At 37.6% G+C, this 15,629-nt stretch overlaps 1 long non-coding RNA gene across 2 annotated transcripts; it reads right to left on the bottom strand.

Annotated features, from left to right (window-relative positions):
* Positions 1-1,293: 1,293 nt before the first annotated feature.
* LOC103279021 (uncharacterized) lies at positions 1,294-15,625 on the bottom strand. Of its 2 annotated transcripts, XR_010006366.1 has the most exons (5): positions 15,484-15,625; positions 11,203-11,299; positions 10,931-11,019; positions 4,569-4,592; positions 1,294-2,833 (listed from the first exon to the last, which is right to left on the bottom strand). It is a non-coding gene; the product is annotated as an uncharacterized LOC103279021 (long non-coding RNA). The 2 variants fall into 2 exon arrangements; XR_506493.3 differs by lacking the exon at positions 4,569-4,592 and having other exon boundaries at positions 1,294-1,605.
* Positions 15,626-15,629: the final 4 nt, after the last annotated feature.

Genomic DNA, 15,629 nt, shown 5'->3' with positions numbered 1-15,629 from the left:
GAGGATGCAGACATTCCCAGATTCAATTCGTCCAACTCTCCATCTGCAGACAGTAGATGGTGTGAAAGTCCTTGGGTTTTAATACTAGAAATTTACTAACAGCAAATAGTAGATAATATTGGACCAGGTGGACAAATAGTACAACTTAATATAGGCAGTTTCCTATGTTTAGATTATTTTCACATTGTATAATGCATATTTTACTATATTTACATCATAGCTTCTTCACATGACTATTTACGATTTATCCGCCTAACTTTATATCAAGTTAATCATTCAGTTAGAAGTGCTATCTTTGTTTTAGATTTCCAAAACTAGCTTTCTTTATCTGCTTGGGAGAAATTTACCAAAAGCAGGAAGGGCTTTGGTTTTTTAAATAAATGGAATTTGTATAAATAAAACCCTGTGTAACTTTAATGAAACTTCACATTTTGGACCTTGATGTGAATCTTGTTAATGAGACACTTGAGTGTCTGTAATTTGGAAAAATCTCTTTCCCACTCTCTTATTGGAAATGCAACTATTTTTAGTAAGAGTATTGCAACTGGAGGATATTTGTAACTCTACACACATCCTGTTTCCCATCCATTTATTTAGAATGTAATCTATTTAAAATGTCTTTGCTTAGCAGTGACTCCGAATTTCATGCCCTTGACACAAAATTAAACCTTGACATGTGGATCTGATGCCAAGCATTTCAAGTAGAAGCTTAGAATTATCTCCTTTACTTCACAGCAGGTGACTAATACCTACTGATCCAGAATGCTGATTTTAGTCAAACTGCATACACACCAAGTTAAGAGTCAGATATTTAACAGTGCCCTTAATTTCTCTGCTTAGCATTGCTTCATGCTGTTTCAAACTGTTGTTATTTAATTAACTGATAAATGAACACAACTAAATTGCTCCAACCTGCAAAATTTATGTGCATATGTTACACCTTGACAGTAGCCCCCAGAGAAGTGAATGACCTTGCTCATTATAGAGAACATGTATCCAAGAGTTTGCAGGTTTAGGGCTTAGTACTGATACTCATTCTGTTCAATTACTGATAGAATAATTACACAGATGGTATGCCACCATATTACAGGCTATATATGTATATGAAACTTGAGGTGTGAAAATACAAGAATCAATAGCAATAACAAACAGGACTAAAATACTACAAGAATGTAATGTGTTATATAAAAATTCAAACTAATATTAATTTTATATAATTATCTTTTAACTCTTTATTTTTAAAATTTATGAATCTATTTATGTGTGAGAGTTCCTAGGGGTTTTTTTTTTTTTTTAGATTTTGCACACCCATCATTAATTAATGTCTGCAGCTCCATCTCCTGACCTTTGGATATTTGTTGGACTGTTGATAGAGATTCCAGATGTCCAAAGAGGTCTCCCTACAAATGTTCTAGTGAACATGCACATGTTGAAGGAGCAATTTCTATCATACAGAGTATACACCTTGAATGAGTTTGTGTCTCAATTTGTTTTGACTCATCAAAACAAAGTTGAGTTTTAAAATTACTTCAACCGATTAAATTTAGATCATACTTACCCACTCCCTGTTCTGATGTTTTAGCCTACAGTCAGCCCTAGCAAACACTGTTAATGACAAATGGAGATGTGGACAAAAATGAGTAGATGTGTAAATAAGATCAAAAGTTAAACAAAAAGATTAGCAGTTGGTATGTTTGAAGAATTATAATTAAAGATTTAACTCCATGTATTTTTGTGGATAGATTTTATTTTTATTTATACAACTGAATTTTATTTTATTTTTGAGAACATGAAAGGATTATCACTTTGATGCTGATATAAGACTGTCTGTCTGCTGTAACATTGCCTTATTCTATGTAACATTGTTGGAGCAGATGCATTCCCTGAGATATGAAGATAATAAGACAGAGAATTTGAAAAATGAGATTAAGGCAGAGCTGTTAGGGAAGTGCAAGACAAGAGGGGATACATGTGGGACAAATATGGAATAATGGATGCTGAAAATCGTGTGGTGAAATAAATACAAGTTAAGTTAATGGAGGAATTAGTCACTGAAAACAAAGGAGAAGGAGAGTAAATTGTAAAATTGGGATACAATTGAGCGGGGAGGATTTATGTGTAGGAAATTTACACAGATGGTTAAACAAAATCAAGTAGATTTAACAAAAGTACTAGCCTGTAATAATGAAACAGGTGAAAAATATGAAAAAGAAAGGCATTATGTCTCAGGTCATTTGTTTTAAAATCAAAATTTGGAAGGAGTTGTAAATATTAGTAAGGGGAAAGGAAGAAAGTCTGAGAAGATTGGGTGAAGATCATCGACAGAATGGGAAAACGGAAGGCGAAAGTCAAATTTAAAATGAAATAAAGGAGATAATATTTGGCTGAGACTAGCATACAAGATAATTACAGGCAAAAGACAATGCAAATTGGACTAGTTAATGATTTTGAAAAGGATTTTATATTATGAAATGTAATAGAAACATTGGAGTTTAGATAAAATTAGAGGACTAATACATAAAGATAGAATGGAGCATGATGCTCTATATCTAAGTGATTTATAGTTTTAATGAGTGAAAATTAAAATGGACTGGCATTGTACATCCCCAAACTCTAGCAACTTCAAATGGTTAAGATAGATATGGAAGAAAGATTTCTAAGGTAACGAAAGAATTACAAAGAAAATATTCATTGTCAATATTTATGCTCCTAACAGTGCAAAAGCTCCTTTCTTTGAAAAACTTCAGAAAGAGATTGAAGACATTGAGTACACAGATATTATTTTGATGGGAGACTACAACTCTATTGTGGACTTCAATGTGGAAAAAAAAAACTACAAAGATAATTGAAGAGAATCAAGGAAAATTACCAAAAAACATCTGGAACATTGTTGAAGAACTTTCAGTCATAGACATCTGGAGAGTTCGTACATTCAGAATAAATAAACTATGCTTTTTTCTCTGATAGACACGGTCATATTCAAGAATTGATCTGATTTGGATCACTAAGAATTTAGTAAATCTTTTTAAAAGGCTCAAATCCATTCAAAGATTATTTCAGATCACTACTCAATTACAATAGAAATTGCAATCCCAAGAAAACAATGTATATGGAAAATTAATGAAGATGTTTTAAAGAATCAAGAAAACCTTGATAAATGCAAGAAAGATTAAATAATTCTTCCAAATAAATACTCATCCCAAAATATCTCCAAGAATTATATGGGACACAAGTAAAGCCTGAGAAAAATTAATCCAGCTAAATACATAGAAAGAAAACACAGAGAAAGAAAAGACAGCAAAAGTGAATAAATTACAGGAAGAGGTTGAAAAAAGAAAGATAATTAAGAAAAGATTTAGCAAATGTAAAATTCTAACAAGAGCTGAAATAACTTTGTCAGCAAGTCTCAATGTTAATGATACATCAAATGGAAAAAACCCTAAATTTTTCAATGCAAAAATATTTTGAGCATGCAAATAAACTAGGGAAATGGCTGCCAAATAAAAAGAGAGATGTGAAAGAAAAATATTAATATGTCAAGAATGAAAGAACAAGATATGAAGTGAGAACCACAGATAAAACAAATATTCCAAAAATACTTTCAAAAATTTTTACAAAAAAATCATAACAAATGCAAGCATCTCCCAACTATCTCTGAGGAGGAACAAAAATTATTAAACAACCCAATAACAATGCACAAAGTGACAATGGCGACCAGGGCCGGCCCCACCATAGAGGCCACGTGAGGCGGCCGCCTCGGGCGCAGGTCCCCGAGGGGCGCCGTCAGGCTTCCCCCGCCCCAGCGGGGACCATGGGCTCGCTCGCCAGTGAACAGGAAGGCCTGTTCGGCAACGAGCGAGCTCCACATGGCTGCTGCCGGCTGGGCAAGGCCAGCCAGGCCAGGGCGCACTGGGCGGGAGGCGGGGCACCGTCAAGGCAGTACCCTGCCTCCCACCCAGCGTGCCCTGACCACACCTCTCGCGCAGCGTGGGAGGTGGGGTCAGGGTGGGTAGCACGGGAGGCGGGGCCAGGATTGGCCCCGCCTCCCACGCTACTCACCCTCACCCATCTGGCCTTTTCCAGCTGGCCAGACTGCAGCGGAGGTCCCTCCAGGCCATGATCGCCTGCGTGAGAGGCGGGGTCAGGGCGAGCAGCGCAGGAGGCAGGGCCAGGGCAGCACATGGCCATGCCTCCCGTGGTGCCAGCGGGGGGGGGGGGCGCTTTTCCCCACCCCTGCTTAATATTTTAAATTTTCTCCGGCCGGCCCTGATGGCGACCAAGGGTTTGAAATTAGACAAGGCACCAGGACCAGCTGGCTTTACTCAATCTATTATAAAGTTCTAGCAGATGAAATTGCACTACCCCTCCACATATTTTGAATGAGATACTTTTTAAAAAGCAGTTACCAGAGACGTTGCAAGAAGCAAACATTGCATCGATCCCGAAAGAAGATCAGGATTCCCTATAAGTCTAGAATTACAGACCTATTTCATGCTAAACACCGATTATAAATATATTTGCTACAATACTGCCAGACAGATTAAAGAATATATCAATTGGAAGGATACATGAAGACCAAGCAGGCTTCTTACCTGGAAGGCAAATTAGAGAAAATATGAGAGTGATAATTAATTTGATAGAATATTCTATAAACACAATCCTATTGCGAATAACACATCCTATTCTGAGATGGAGAAAAGGCATTCAACAATTTAAGCTGGGAATTTATGAAATAAATGCTCAAGATAATTAAATGTGGACAACATTTCTTGAATGAGGTGGAGACAATATATACTAAATAATATGCAAAAATACAAATAAATGGTGAAAGATTTGAAATCCAGAAAGATGTGAGACAAGGGTGTCCATTATCACCACTACTATTTATAATGACGATAAAAGTGTTGGTATGAAAAATGCACAAAAACTCAATTAGAGGAGTAAAATTAAAAAGAAACTATCAAAATGAGGCTTTTTGCAGATGATGTAGTAATAGTAGGAAAAGATCCCATAGAGACAATATCTAAAATATTTGAAATTATTGAGGACTTTCTCAGGTGGCGAGTCTGCAGTATGGCTGCTGGGGTGTGTGGCTGCGCAGGTGTAATGGAGCAGAAAGAAAGGGAACCTGCACTGTGCCCCTTATCATTTCCCATGGTCCATCGGTCATTAGTGGGCTGATCCAGGACCCACGTATATCTGGTCTGCCAACCCTGTTTTCAGTTATAACCAATGAACAACTTGTGGCCTTTGGTTATCTCAACTTCTTGTGTGTGGTCATTTTATTCTGGCTGCTTTTGGGAGAAGTGTTGTCACCTTTGTCCGCACAATTAAAAAAAATCCTGAGAAAATGTAACTCTCAACAGAAAAAGAAAATACAGATTGTAAAAGTTACATTTTGGACTATAGCACATAGAATATCCAAGCCAGAATGGTCACATACTTTGCCTTTTGGAGGATTTTGGAACAAGTAATTTTCTAAGCTCTGGAGGAAAGGCCCTTCACTCCTGTTGGACTGAAATGTAGGATAAGTTGCTTTTTCTGGAATCATGAGTTTTACTCTACTTTCTACTCTCCAATTGTTTTCTACTCTACTGCACATTGCAGGGATGAAAATTTCTTTTGTCTTTATCATAAAACTTTCTGTCTCCTTTCAAGTTTTTCAGATGTTCCGTCTCACATATACAGAAATCCATTGGTTTCAATTAAAAACTTTTAGACAATAACCTTCAACTGCTTTCCACTTTATGTTTTTCACAAAGATTTGAGCATGGCTTCTGAATTTTAAATTTCTAGCAGACTTCTCCATGTTTTCTTGTTAGAACTCTGGATTATTCCTAACAAGGCAACATTTTGTATTATTAATGTTAGCGTATTATCTAGGCATCTTAGGGAATATCATATTTGTCAACAATAGGTGCAGCTGGGCTGGCGTAGCTGGGTACAGAAAGAAGGAATATGCACTTGGGAGAAATAAAACATGCTGTTTGATCATCTAACATACAGAAGGATCCTAAAACTTCATGTCTATATGTCTGAAGCTAATTGCTATTTTGGCTTTTCAGCAATATAGCAATATAATTGATGTAAAGTTTCCATCGGTCCTTGTTTGTCATATGTGCAGCTTAACTAGGTGTCAAAAGAAAAATCCTAACCATATGTTCTAATTTGTTTAGCAGGATTCTTTCAAATCCAGATTCTTTCAAATCCAGTGAGTATAGGCCATGGCATCCTTTAATTTATTTGAGAAACAAAATTGAGTATGCTGTTCTTAAACCCATCTACCCAAGAAACAATATTTCCAATTCCGCTTGCACATGAATGGCTGCTTTAAATTATATGTTTCCAGATAGTTGCTTGCTATGGATTGTGTGTGGACTCTTTATTTATTCATTCACATTCTGAATTCACATTTGCGCTTTATGGAAAGATATTCATGTTCTTTCAACAATTGTGTTACAGATTTCAGGATGTCCTGGTAAGTGAGTGTGGATGTGGAAGTCATAAGTTTTAATGTTTGTATATTTGTAGATTTTAAATGGTATGGAAATGCTTTTATTGTAAGCTGTTTTGAGTCTCTTGGTGGAGAGAAAATGTGGGGCATTTAATAATAATAATAATAATAATAATAATAATAATAATAATAATAATTGTTATTATTATTGTCAATTTTGTCAAGGAACTTTCCATGCAATGTTTTGTTGTGCACTACAAACTAGAGCTGACAGCTGGCATAACAAAACATTGCATGGAAAGTTCCTTGACAAAATTGAAGGAAAAGCTGATAAGGAGAAGACCTGGCTCTGGCTCACAAATGGGACACTGAAGAAGGAGACAGAAGGCCTGATCCTTGCAGCCCAGGAGCAAGCCATCAGAACAAATGCAATCAAGGCCAAGATCGAAAAATCAGCTGATGACCCAAAATGCAGACTGTGCAAGGAAACCGATGAAACCATTGATCATATCCTCAGCTGCTGTAAGAAAATCGTACAGACAGACTACAAACAGAGGCACAACTATGTGGCCAAAATGATTCATTGGAACTTATGCCTCAAGTACCACCTGCCAGCAGCAAAGAACTGGTGGGATCACAAACCTGCAAAGTATTGGAAAATGAGCACGCAAAGATACTGTGGGACTTCCGAATCCAGACTGACAAAGTTCTGGAACACAACACACCAGACATCACAGTTGTGGAAAAGAAAAAGGTTTGGATCATTGATGTCGCCATCCCAGGGGACAGTCGCATTGATGAAAAACGACAGGAAAAACTCAGGACCTCAAGATTGAACTTCAAAGACTCTGGCAGAAACCAGTGCAGGTTATCCCGGTGGTGATGGGCACATTGGGTGCCGTGCCAAAAGATCTCAGCCGGCATTTGGAAACAATAGACATTGATAGGATTATGATCTGCCAACTGCAAAAGGCCACCCTACTGGGATCTGCACACATCATCTGAAAATACATCACACAGTCCTAGACACTTGGGAAGTGTTCGACTTGTGACTTTGTGATACGAAATCCAGCATATCTATCTTGTTTGCTGTGTCATAATAAAATAATTGTTGTTGTTGTTGTTGTTGTTGTTGTTATTATTATTATTATTATTATTATTATTATTATTATTTTATACTCTTCCAGTTTCCTGGACAAACTGTATACTTTTCTTCATTAGATTCAGTCTGCTATGGGTGGGGATTTATTATGTACACCTCACTTTAACAATGGACTTTACAAGTCAGAATAATATAAATAAATGTGCCAGTAAGTTCTGGTTTCTTCAAAGCCACTCTGGGAGAAAGAGTATTTATAGGCAGAATAAACAGAAACTAAGGGACACTTTTTGGCTAAAACATTTTGTAGTTATATATAGATTTCCAAGATGAAAACATGTATGCACTCTTAAAAATACACGGATAAGAAGGTAGATCTTTCCTAACTTGTCTACCATGTATTTAAAAAGTAAACGGCAATAATTTCACATGATACATTTTATGGTTTGGAATTTGTGTCTGAAAAGATCATAGAAAGTAGCCTTTATACTTCTACTGTGTGGTAAATTATACTTCAAAATGCACTGTAAGACATTATGTTCACAATGATTAGATCCAGCTAAAAGCCTGTCAGTATTTTTTTTTTGAAGACTAAAAGCAAGTTCTGCACAGCTTTCAAAAGAAGAGCCATATAAAACTCATTAGCCAATGGTATCCCAGCAGCTATGAGCACATTGGTAACTGCAAACATATGTTTAATACCAAGTTGTCAGGATGCACAACACCTTAAACTATATAAAATACAGCATCAGCAAAGACTGCTTCTCTGGGGGAAAAAGCAGCAGGAAAGATTGAATGTCTAGCCCACTTTTCCCTCCCAAGAGTACAGATTTAGCATCACCAAGCAATTTCTGCAGCTGAAGTTCATCACTGGCCTTCTGCTAATACATGCATCCCAGGTGGAGCCAGGATTCTGAGATTGGGCTTTAAAGTTTCTTTTTAGCTAAGGTGAGGTAGATCTGAACAGATGGGGATCTCTTAAGAAATAACTGAAAGCTACTCTGTTTTCCCGAAAATAAGACATCCCCTCAAATAAGACCTAGTAGAGGTTTTGCTGAATTGCTAAATATAAGACCTCCTCCGAAAGTAAGACCTAGCAAAGTTTTTGTTTGGAAGCTTGCCTGATGAACAGAACACCAGAGCATGCAGGATCTGTAAATGTATGTACCATAGATTGTTGTACATGGAAATAATGGTAGTAACAAGAAATTCTTGATAGGATTCACTGGTTTGTGATGACAACTACTGTACAGTATATAATAAATGTTTACTTTTTTGTTCAACAATAAATGTGAATTCTTCTTAATGGAAAAATAAGGCATCCCCTGAAAATAAGACCTAGCACATCTTTGGGAGCAAAAATTAATATAAGACACTGTCTTATTTTTGGGGAAACAGGGTAATAAACCACAAGTAGGCCAAATTATATATATGGTCATCTTCAGAGAGTGAACGTTACGTAGTGGTATGAGTGTTGGATTATGACTCCGGAGAACAGAGTTCCTTCATCTGAAATATAGTCTATAGCAATGGATTTGCTTTTGGTCTCCCATCCAAGTTTTAACTGGGGCTGAACCTGTTTAGCATCAAAGATCAGACAGATCTGGGGATTTTATGGTACTTAGGAGTTGTCTCTCCTTTTTTTGTGTGTGTGTTTCTTTCTAAACTGCTTTCTTGGGAGATAGAATCCATATCCTCCATCCTTTCAAAAATCCAACATACTAATACTAGGCAATACTGAGGGTTTTTTTTTGTTTTGTTTTGTTTTGTTTTTGTTTTTTTGCTACAGAGCTCACATAATGTAGTGGTGCGAAAGTTGGATTAATTATCCAGGAGTTCAAATCTCCACACAGTCATGGTAATTTAGTAGGTGATCTGGAACCTTATAACAATGGGAAATAACCCATCGTTGACAGTTTTTGCATATGACTTCCTATGGAATAATCACATGACACTGTGGCTGTTTTATCTGCAATATGTAGGGACTTACATGCAGCCAGTAGCTTTTGTAAGATGAATTCCAAATCATCCTTGCCCATAGTTTTTTCCTTGGCATGCCTCAGACCTGCAGCTTTCCAAGTGTGTTCATACTCCCATATGCATCTCATAAGCTGTACAAGGGATGTGTCCCCCAAGTTATGCTTTTGAGATGTTGTTTTCCTGTCAGTCATGTCTCCCTTGTTGAATCAGCTGGCAGTACATCTCATTCAGAGAAGAAAATCCCTTTGTGATAAGGTATTCCAAGTAAAGCCAATCATGTTTTCCATTGTCACATTGTTTTCTTTTTTGGATTAAATGACATAATTTTGAAGGTCCAAAAGGAACAGAAAGTTGTTTTAGACAGAGGTTATAAACTTCCTAAGATATTTATCCTAAGATAAAAAGATATTTTTTAAAAAGAAGACAGTGACTTTAGGCAGAGCTTCTTGAGGTTACTTTACTTGTGAGTCCTTTATACATATGACATTTTAGGGAAGGCAGGGAGATAGGTGTGCGTCCGGGAGAGGAGGCAGGGAATACAGGAGGAAAAATAGTCACATATGTTGGAAAGGAGGTGTAGAGGAGAGGAGGGAAGGCAGGGAGCCAAGCAGTCACCTGGGAGAGGAGGTGCAGGTAACAGTTACTCCAAATGCAGTCTTAATCCAGAGCCCTTTCACACAGCCATATTACCTAGAAAATCCAGGCAGAAAATCTCACAATATCTACTTTGAACTGGGTTATCTGAGTCCACACTGCCATATAATCCAGTTCAAAGCAGAAAATGTGGGATTTTATTTAGCTGTGTGGAAGGGTTTTGATGTAAGGAAGATTTGATACATTGGGAGGATTCGTCCATCTGCCATGAGATCAAACAAAATGTGTTATTTGGATAGATATTGGAAGGAGAGAACCACAAGTGTGATCTGGCTCCTATGGATCCAGTCTGTGTCCAGAACTCAAAAGCCATGAGTTGCCTACGCTGTTTCCTGCATTGTGATAAGGTCCCTGGGTAAATAACACTAACTCACTGTTAGGCCCCTTCCACACAGCTGAATAAAATCCCACACTATCTTCTTTGAACTGGAATACATGACAATGTGGACTCAGATAATCCATCTGATATTGTGGGATTGCCTTGATATTCTTGGTTATATGACTGTGTGGAAGGGCCCTAAAAGAAAGACAACAAATATTTGAAGAACTTTTTCCAAGAAGACCCTATGACTTAAGACACTGTTGACATCAATTTAATGCACATAACAACACATAATGGTCACAAATAATACCTGCTACATTTTGTAGCCAAGAGAGGTACTTGCATCTCAACCCTTACATTATCTTGACAGTTGGATAGACTGGATTATTTGCATTTTGATCATACTAAATATATATAATACCTCTGATGCTGCATCATGTTATCTTGGTATGCTGTATCTGAATTAATCTTCTGATCACTTTGTGCTTTGATTTCCTATATCAATGATACCTTTAAGAAATGAAAAGGAGGTGATGCTAGCTGATGCTTTCAAAAGACTATACTATAGTTTAAAGTAGTAATGCCAGGTATTACTCACATTCCCAAACTAAAATTACAGAGTCCAAAACAATCTATTTTTCAAACAGTATTATTTTCCTGGCAGGTTTTTATTACAGAAAATAGCCCACCTACTTGCATACTTGTCCCAGGCTTGTTAGGGCATAAGAGCTTTTGTGCTCGAATTCCTTTGATAGTCCCCACCACCATACCCTTGGAGTTCTTTTCTGATCTGCAATGAGAATTATGAAACAGAAGAATTAATGAGAGATAACATATGCAAACACTGAATATAAATTAGCAAACACTAGATGATAAAGATTAAACTTGGATAACTAGGGGATGAAAAATCTTCTTTGAGCTTATTAGTATGTATGACATGTGCATTATAATTCCCATTGTTTTTCGCTAGTTTCACACACAATGTTAACAGCTGAAAAGAGGGAATATTTAGTAATACAGAAGAAAATTAGGAGGATAATTCTGAGCTAAATAACTCTAAAGGTTGGAGCTTGTTTGATTCAGCCTTGTATACACAGGAATTATAAGTGTGAATAGGTCTTGACTTTCTTGCATAAATTAATTTTCTCAGGAAGGCAGGGGAAGAAACATTTGCCCTCCAACCCTCCGAAATAACGAGACAAGACAAGTAAGCTTGGGTTTAAAACTGGGCAACTTTATTGATAGTTACCTATTTAACTTTAATTTGGAACTAGGGCCAAAAATCCTTAGCCATCTAAGAATTTGGTAAGGCATAAGCCGATATTAGTGGTCATACCCGACCATCCATTAAGACTGAATTTAGGGCGAAACACCAGGTCCCCAGTCTATCTAAACCTGGATGACCTAAAGGGGAATGTGTTGGAGAGTTTTGCCTCCGAAACAAATGAGGTCAAAGTCTCCCATTCCAAGGCCATAATCGTTCACCCTCGCCGGGGCTGTAAAAACCCTAAGCGAGGATTCACGCCTCTGGCCAACACCAAAACAGAGGTGCCTTGTGGTGCACACCAAAATAAGAGATTCCCCTAAGCATTCCGCTGACCACCTAATTAAATGACCACACCTCCCAATTTACCACTCCACACAGTATAGGGTAGGTGAAAAACCCTCCCAGAACATGGGAGGGAAAAAATTCCTACCGGGCCCATCTAAGCGACCACACTACTGCTATACTGTTAGCGGCGGGCGGGTGGGTCGAAGCTCCAAGAGTGAGTGATCTAAGAGGCGGGCAGCTTCCTAGAAGCCCCGCCCCCTTCCAGAAGTCTCTCCTTCGTTGGGAGGGGGCAAATCCCCTTCCCTCCCCCAGCTGCGCAGTGGGGGGAAGTTTCTTCTGAATAGCAATATATTACTAGGCACTCTCTCTGTTATTTGTGAATAGTTGGTCTTCAATGAGTGATTAGGACCTAGTAATCCCATATGCAGCAATCCCCTACAATAATAGAATCATAGAGTTGGAAGAGACCTTGTGAGCCATCCAGTTCAACCCCCTGCCAAGAAGCAGGAAAAATCACATTCAATTCACCCCCGAAAGATGGCCATCCAGCCTCTGCTTAAAAGCCTCCAAAGGAGGAGCCTCCACCACACTCCCTGATTCATTTTGAGATTAATTTGTCAATTTTATTGATTCAGTATGATTCAAATGTATTCTAACTGCTTCAGATTCTGAACACAACATGAGATGCATAAAAATACATCTTAGGGATTTCTGTAGACTTGCACTGGGAAACTAAAACAAATGTGCAATTTTTACCTATAATTTGGAATTATAGTAATTCCCTCAAGAGCAAATAATCCTTAAGTAACCCACATTCCTAAGGGGTAAAATTATGCATATGGAATGGCTGGTTTCTGAACTATGCTGGTCACATTTTGGCAGAGAATGTGGCTGATAAGTGATTTTCTACTGAGAACAATGGTATGATTTCAGTTTTTTGAAATTTCTTTTCATGATTTTGGTTTCTACTGCACTCAAAACCCTTCCCATAGAAATCTGCAGAGAAACATTAGGCTATGGAATATAACCACTCCAACGTTTTCAAACTTCAGTACATTGTTTCCTCTTTATCCTGTTACTCATTTTATTTTGTGTAAAGTCTAAAGCACTATGGGATGGGTAGGGGCTCCGAGCTCTACAAATATTCAATCAAAAATGCTCTCATTTTATACATACATATATACATCTCCCTTCCTTCCTTCCTTCCTTCCTTCCTTCCTTCCTTCCTTCCTTCCTTCCTTCCTTCCTTCCATTCTTCCTTCCCTCATGGGCTCATAAAGTATTATTTTGTATAAGTTTAATATAATTTCATATATTCTGAAGGTATGATTTTCAGTAATATTTTTCCGACCAACCCAGCAAATTTTTCAATTAACATTACATTGCTACAGACTGTTCCCCTGAGCCTACTATGAAGTGAATCGTGAGCATATGCTTCCTGTGACTTTCCAGACCTTTGTGTTAAATGTTGCTTTTCCCCAGAGTCCCCCAGCTAATTTCTGATGCATTTTAGATTCTCCTATAAAAATATGTCATATCCTAACTTGGGTTTTTCTAATCTACCTAGTGTTTTCAGTTTCAGTCCCTATTGGCTTCAATAAACCCATGGCCAGTGGTCAGAAAATATTTGAGTTGTAGTTAAAAACATCTGATTGGGAGAGGCTTGTCCAGGTACTGCTTGCTGCTATCTAGCAGTTAAACAAAGTAAATTGAATAAACATGGTACACAAAATAATTGAGTCAGGATGTTTAGAAAGCCTCCTACACTTTAATTGTCGTTTTGCCCTTTGTAAATTATTGAATCCTTCTTCACATGTAATTTATTCTCTGACCTTTCCATAGGCATATGGGAGGAGGCTTTTACACGTAACTGCTTACAGAAATGCATGAGCAGTTAAACAGAGCTGGTTTGGATTATCCCTCTAGTATGGAAATAAGATTTTTCAATTCATAAACAAGGAAGGAGACGGAAATTTTAATCTGTAGCCATTTTGGCTAATTTGTGACCTGACCCAGTCTTGCAATCCATTGGAACCAAATGTTTTCATGAAACAAAGAAGCTTGCCCATCAATACTTCTTGTAACTACTAGGCATGTGTGATCCATGAAAAAAAATGGTTCAATAATCGCTTCTAAAGTAGGGGGTTCTGGTGTTTCATTTCTGAAACTACTTCTGAATTTTGACCCCAATTTTTTAAAAACTTAACAAATATTTGGAATATTCATAATTAATTCATTAATGGCAGACGCGCATGTGCAGTGGCCAAAAATAGCACCGGGGAAAATTTACAGGACTCTCCCGCCCTCATTTTTTGAGCTATCCTATTCAAACATGGTACATCGGTAGAACGGATTTAACACTGCTAGCTCACCAAAATTCAGAATGTTTCCCTTATCCTCTGATTTTTGACCAATTTTCATAGCTTATATAAAAAACAATTTTTTAATAATTGCAGAAATCTGTTCCTGGTGTGAAAGTGTTATTTCCTGTTTCATTGTGTTGTCTTTACTTTGAAAGTCATTGTTATACTTCTGAAACTTTGTTTTTGTGGCTGAAACTGAGTGAAATTTGTGGACACAGTGTCCCAGGAAACCATATTGTGCTATCATAGCACCATGTCCCTTGCACAAAGACAAAGTACAGGCAGTGTAATAAAGTTTAGCCATGTTTCTATGACATAATCAATTACGAAATGACATTCATCACCCAGGAACAGAAATCATAGTACACCATCAAATCACTCCTGACAGAGGGCCATCAGCCTCTGAATAAGGAAATCTGTTCCTGGTTTGAAAGTGCTATTTCCTGTTTCATTGTTTCATTGGCTTTTCTGGGGCTGAGAGTGTGTGACTTGCCCAAGTGGGTTTCCATAGCTGAGTGGGGAATCAAGCCACAATTGGAGTCCAACCCTCAAACCTCTCCCTCCCTCCCTTTCTCTCTCTCTCTCTCTCTCTCTCTCTCTCTCTCTAAACTTGTCATACCTTCCAAGAATTCACATATGAAAGTTTGGTCAAGATGGTCAAGTGAGGATAAAAGGGGGTGGGGAATGTTAAGAGGAGAGAGGGCCTGCGACATCTGGGAATTGTAGTTTTAAAGTGGGCATAGTACTATTGGGAAACGTCTGCTTCAGGCCAATGCTTTTTGGGAAATGTAGTTTCGTCCAGGCATATGGCTTCTCGCTTCCCCTTAAATAAATTGGGAAAATTCAGAGGCTCCGTTCTCCTCAATTTTTAAAGTTATTGGGATGAAATTTGCCAGAATCACAGAAAATATTTACCACTCTTTGCCTATCAAGTTTGATAATGTTTGACCCATCCACTGATATTTTAGGAATTTTCAAAGTTTTTTAAAACAACATTTTTAAAGGCTACAGAGTCTTAAGTTCATGTAAAAAAAGCTTTATTTTTCTCTCGTTATTTACCTTTCAATATTTAGTAGCGTGAAATTCAGCTGTTGGACTCTTTCAACGTCTAGTTTCCAATTCTGTCAAAATTGGCACTTATTCCACCAGCTTTCTTCCTTTTAAGCTTCATTTAAGCTCCTTCCAGTACGTTGCTTTTAATCAAC

The sequence above is a fragment of the Anolis carolinensis genome, chromosome 5 (genome assembly GCF_035594765.1).
Source record: "Anolis carolinensis isolate JA03-04 chromosome 5, rAnoCar3.1.pri, whole genome shotgun sequence".
NCBI classification, from domain to species: domain Eukaryota; kingdom Metazoa; phylum Chordata; class Lepidosauria; order Squamata; family Dactyloidae; genus Anolis; species Anolis carolinensis.
Note: the sequence above shows the minus strand (reverse complement) of the source record. Positions and strands in the feature narration are given on the sequence as shown.